General features: G+C 37.4%; 1 long non-coding RNA gene across 2 annotated transcripts; it reads left to right on the top strand.

Annotated features, from left to right (window-relative positions):
• Positions 1-894: 894 nt before the first annotated feature.
• LOC114068252 lies at positions 895-5,139 on the top strand. Of its 2 annotated transcripts, XR_003573536.1 has the most exons (4): positions 895-1,120; positions 3,538-3,754; positions 3,787-4,484; positions 4,520-5,139. It is a non-coding gene; the product is annotated as an uncharacterized LOC114068252 (long non-coding RNA). The 2 variants fall into 2 exon arrangements; XR_003573535.1 differs by having other exon boundaries at positions 895-3,754.
• The last annotated feature ends 875 nt before the right edge of the window (positions 5,140-6,014 follow it).

The raw sequence follows: 6,014 nt of genomic DNA on the forward strand, positions 1-6,014 counted from the left end.
CTGTTCATGAGAATCTGGGAACACTGTATTGCTAATAAATATGATAAAATGATAAAAATAAATATTATATAAAATAAATATGATTTCTACACATTAAAGACTCTTCAGAAATGAAAATACAAACACACTCACACCAGAGCAACAAATGAGATCATGGTGAGAAAAGGTGTGCCATTATCTGAGCTACCAGCATGTTGCAGATTGGACTGGTGGTTATCAGATATCAAATAATTTAAAGCTTTGAACTGGGGTCTTCCACATACTGGTATAATAAAATAATCATTGACTAATGGGGGCATGTACATCAGTCTAAAATTTTTTTCTTTGTAGTCTTTTACATGGATTGAGACTTTGTGAGCACGTACCAAAGGCAACAGAATTCAAGGAACACCTTCTCAAAAGATGCTGTAACATTTGGAGGAGCTAAACAGCACTACTATGGAAACTTCTGGATGTTTTGAGGCATAAGGACTTTTCACATTCAGCAGCAAACTAGTCTGTTGAATAACACAGGTGCCTGAAGAAGGTATTTGAAGCCACTTCTTAATTATATGGTTCTCCAGAGTTCCATCAGTTTCACAAAAGAGATTTATGCTGAGATGGCCTTTGACCTGAAGTCTTCTCATTTGTGTCCCAGTTCCTCAGCATGATAGGGTAAGAGCATTTGCTGTTCTCATTATCTTCCTATCTGTGATTTCTGCTCCCATTTCTCCTTTGGTATGCAAAGGAAACCAAGCACACAGGTCCACAGCAAGCGGAAATATGGCCCAATAGCTTTCTTGGTACTGGTATTATTAGACTGGGTGACCTACAGGTTACATACACCTTGAAATACTTAGAAAGGTATTTACTTTACTAGCAGAAAGAAGCTCTACTTTTTTTAAAGTCGTCTGATTTATCCAGTAAGAAGCAGTTCTGTACGCCCATAGTACTGTCATAAAGCTTTCCTCTGGAAGCCATTCCCATTTGACCTCAATAAGCCTATGGAAAGCAGTTTCTTCAATATATCCTTGAAGGCTAACACCAGGAACTAATTTTGGTAATAAATATCTTAAATGGTAACTATTTCCCAGCCTTGCTTCCTGCAGAAGATTTCAGTGAGAAATGGTTACAGAATCAAGTACATCCTCTGTTCTTATGAGTACCAACACCCATTTTACCCTGTATGCAAATCACAGCCTCTGTTCAATGTGGTAAAGTGTTCTTCACTCTCTTCAGTCACACTTGCTTCTCTAAAGAAATTTTTATAAATCTTTTCTATTTTAGTCACATGCTTATAGTTTGTTCAGAATTCAGTGGTGCTCATGTCATAGTACACAAAATATTGTGTGAAAGTTCTCTGCAATACAGTCTGTTCCTTTTAAAGTATCTGCCATAATGTTTCATTATAGATGCTGTCAAAACTAAATTAGACAATATACTGTTTGATAAAACATCTTATTTCAAAATATACCAAGAATATGCAGCTAAAGCCAATATAAATGTGTCTTGAGGAAGCAGCATTTTCCCCTCGTGATAAGAAGGAGAAAATGTTTTGATATATTTCTGGCAATGAATTCTGAAATCCAGGCCATGAGTGCTAAAGAGCTTGTCAGTTTGGGAGCTAATCCATATGCCAAGGATACATTAAACAAACATGTAGCTACTTATTTCAGAGAATGACCAGATATGAATAAAACTTTCACAAGGAAATCAAGCCCAACTACTGGTAAGTGTAAGGTGGAATATTAAATCGCTTTTGACAAGGTAGAAAAGCAGACAGGGTCATAATGTAACTGTAGTATAATATACATGATTAACTTACTGCGGACCCATTCCCTGGCAGCAGGATTTTACACATGCTGTATGGTAGAAATAAATAATCACTGAGAGAAAACATGTAACTCAAAGTGCAGAGGCATGCATAAATAATAATTTTTTAAAAAGTCCAGGAAAAGTGAACAAGCAGTTATTTCATTTTCTAATCACAGGCCTTGGCAGTGGGCTCTACAACAGAGTATTTTCTTTCCACTTAAAGCCATAGCCTATCTTCTCTGTTGGAAAAGAAGTAGAGGAGCTCAACTATCTCGAAATATACTGTTCAACAACAACTTTTTTTTCCTCTGCATGATGATATATTTATTTGATCCTTTACTAGAATGATAGGTACAGCTCTCCTTCCTAAATTCTTAGATCAGACTGAATTCTTCACTTCTACCTGTGGATGATACAGTCTTTTAACATATCTGAAGCTCAGATGATCAAAGGGTGAGGGGAAAGTAAGTTTTTCCAGTAGTTGCTTTCAGTTTTCTCATGCATAGCTAAATCAGTGCATTGAGAAGTAATACTCTATAGGGATGGATGCAGAATTAGCCCCTGCAGTCTCACCAGAGCTTAATGGGTGATCTGATGCTAACAGCATCAGTTTCTGCCATCTGTTCATAAGGGCACCGCTGCCTGTTCAGTGAGCCCCTTCCTTAGTCATGCTAGAAGGAATTTGGATGACTAAAACTGAAGTCTGAATACCCCCATCCAGCAAAACCATCAGAGTAGTAAATAACTGAAGATACGGGGGAAAAAAAAAGCAAAAATTAGAGAAAAACAAATTATTTAAATAAATACAGGTCTAGTTGCATTTTCTCAGCTCTTTAGATTTAAAGAGCTACATGCCAAGTACTGTGATAAAGAAACTGTATTTACTCATTACAAACAAGTTTTCCAATAAACTTACCCTTTTTTGTATAAAACCCATTCTGCTTCCACAAACATGTTGTTTTATTACATAAGTAGTCCAAGCAATAGCTTTGTTTATATAAATAGTTTGAAGAAGTATATTACAACTTGTAGTACATTTTTAACTGTGTTTCATGTCTTGTTCTAATTTGTCATATGTGTTTTGTTGTTATTAGGCCTGATGCCTATTAAAATGTGGGAAAATAAATACCAAGCAATATGGAAGAACTAGTGATAAAACTAAGAAAAGTACAAGTTTATGCTTGTATAAGAGTGCACTTACTTATATAAAAACCTATTCAGGGGAAAAAAAGTGTATAAAACTGAAAACATAGTTGTTTAAATATTTATTTTGAAAGCATAATATGGTTGAGAAAAAGTTCTTCTAAATTCAGTGAAATACTTGTACTCACTGTTGCAGTATTTGCCCAGGTACAATTTTGTAGAAATGCATTTCAGGAGACTCCTGCAGGGTATTAGACACAGACATAAAGCAAAGATAAGGATTAAAGCTAATCAAAAGCTAAGCATAACAAAAATCAGGAATATTTAGACAGATTTTTAATTATCTATCTGTTTAAACATGAATTCCCTGAAGAACAGTCAGCAGTAAAGACGTCTCTGAGAAATGTGTCTATAGGAAGAAAAGGCTTTTTACTCTAAAAGTGTTTATTTGGATGTTCTAATTAGCCATTTAAGCATACTTTAGTTTGAAAACAGACACAAATTATATTGTTATCAATGAGAACATGCCTTTTAAACAGTGACCGTCATTGTTTCCATTTACTCTTTTCTAATTAAAGTCTGGGGAAACATCTATTGTAGACCTGCTGCTGGCCAAAGCTGAGACCATCAGCAATAGTGGCAGAGCCTTGCAGGGAAAACATCCATGAGAAAGGATAAGAAAAACATTGCGCATCAGTTGTGGAGAGAAGTGTGAGAAAAATGCAAGAGAAATAACTGCAGGCTCCCAAGTCAGTGAAGAGGAAGAGGATGAAGCACTCCAGGCACCAGAGTAGACATTCCCCTGTAGCCTGTGGAGGTGCCATGGTTGTCCTTCTGCAGCCTGTGGAGGAACCCACACCAGAGCATGTGGACCTGCCCTCATGGAAGCTGCAGATTATGGAGAGACCATGTAGGAGCAGGCTCTTGGCAAGAGCTGTAGTCTGTGGAGAGGAGACCATATGGAGAAGGTTTTCTGATGGGGAATCTGGGCATATGGACCTATGCTAGAGCAGTTCATGAAGAACTGAGCCACATGGGAAGAACATACGATGATGCAGTTTGTGAAGGACTGTATCCAGTAGGAAGGAGTCCATGCTGGAGCAGGGGGAGAGTGTAAGGAGGAAGAAGCAGCACAGACAAAAAGTTATGAACTGACCACATCTCCCAGTCCCCATATTCCCTCTACTGCTAGTAGAGTGGGGAGGAGGTACAAGATTTTGGAACAAAGGAGTGAAGTTGAGCCCAGGAAGAAAGCATAGGATAATGGGAAAGTGCTTTTAGTTTTGTCTTTGTTTCTCTCTATCCTACTTTATTATATTTTTTTTTAATTAGGATTAAACTAAATTAATATTCTGCTAGTCAAATCTGGTCTGCCTCTGATAGTGATTGGTGAGTAACCTCCCTGTCCATATCTCAAACCACATGCTTCTCCATCCTATTTTCAGCCACTGGCTTGCTGAGGGAGGGAGAGAGCACTTGGATGGGCATCTGACAGTCAGCCAAGGTCAGCCCACCACAGAATTCATAATTTTGTCACATCAGATGATGTGACAAAGTCCTTTCCTAGTCCTTTCCTAGTGAGTCCTTTCTCTCTCTTCCCAGCTCTGTTGTATTATCTGGCACATGGTGTGGGTGGGTGGTATTGATTTTCTTCATGTGCTAATCCAAACTCTGACAGAGTCCTTTGAAGCTGATGTGTCTTCCATGTTATGATCCTAAGCCACTGAGGCTGTATGGTTTGACATGGGGAAAGATTCACATAAACTCTTCCAAATTGAAAGTTTATTTCTCATTAGCGAGCAAGATTTTTTTCAAGATTGAGTTCCATGTTTAATATTTACATCCAGCTAATGCAGATTTATCTGCAAATAATCACCCAAGACATTGCACATTCATTTTCAGAGGGGTATCAGTGAACTGCTAATGTAGATTTTCTGCATATAAAGTTGCAGATTTTGCAGCTACCAGAGTTCACATTTTAAAATGTGGCCCTATAATGTAAATTATACAGTGTTAGCATATGCTTAAATTTCAAAGCAAAATTATATATGTAATAGCTAAGATTCTAGAAAATGACACAAGATACGACAGTATTTAAAATATATGAGAAAGCACTGTTAATAACATAAAAGTTAACTCACAGTTTAGAGAAAAATCCTGATACATCTTGTACGCATGTAGGATGGCAGACTGGAATTTGCATGTAAAAAAAATGGATTGCAGGGGTGTGAAGGTGGGAAGGTGTTCCTGCTCAGGGCAGGAGGGTTGGAACTAGATGATCTTTAAGGTCTCTTCCCACCCAAATAATTCTATGATTCTATAATATAATGCTTGGCAGAAGTTGTAGTAACACCTGTAAATTTGAATGTTGATAGTTAAAAGCAGACTAGAGTACATAATCTAAAGGCTTCACATCTGTTATTTTTTCACACAGTATCTGTTATTTTTTACCACAGTTTTTAGTAGGAGAAAAGTTTCAAGATAAGGGACGTGACGATTGTGTAGTTACAAAATTTAGTATAATTATTCAAAATGCACAGAAAGTACCTAAAGCACAATACACAAGCCTGCAGATGCTCCTGTATGTAAAAAAGTCCAAGAAAAAGCTATGTGACCACACTGATTATGAAAAAGAAACTGCACATGGTAAGAGCAGCATGAAGCTGAGTTTTTTTACCACAAGCACACTGTAAGAGAGCAGTTTATGTAAACTATTAGGCTAATGCTCTCTACTCTCACACTCTATACTACCAAGTGTACTGGTTTTGTCTGGGATAGAGTAGTAACTCTTCATAGTAACTTCTAGGGCTTTATGATGTGTAAAGCCAAAACAGTATTGGTAACACTGATGTTTTAGCTATTGTTAAGCAGTACTTGCACGTCATCAAGGCCCTTTTTTTCTGCTTCTCATACTGTCTCATAACTGTGTAGGCTGGGGGTGCACAAGAATTTGGGAGAGGATACAGTGGGGACAACTGACCAGATAGATATTCCGTATTATATGATGTCATGTTTAGCAATAACATCTGCATAGAAGAAGGATGAAGGGGGAAGGTGTTAGGAGAGATGGAATTTGT

Source organism: Empidonax traillii, unplaced genomic scaffold (assembly GCF_003031625.1).
Source record: "Empidonax traillii isolate 1590-97213 ecotype Southwest subspecies unplaced genomic scaffold, ASM303162v1 scaffold1021:size208000, whole genome shotgun sequence".
Classification (NCBI taxonomy): domain Eukaryota; kingdom Metazoa; phylum Chordata; class Aves; order Passeriformes; family Tyrannidae; genus Empidonax; species Empidonax traillii.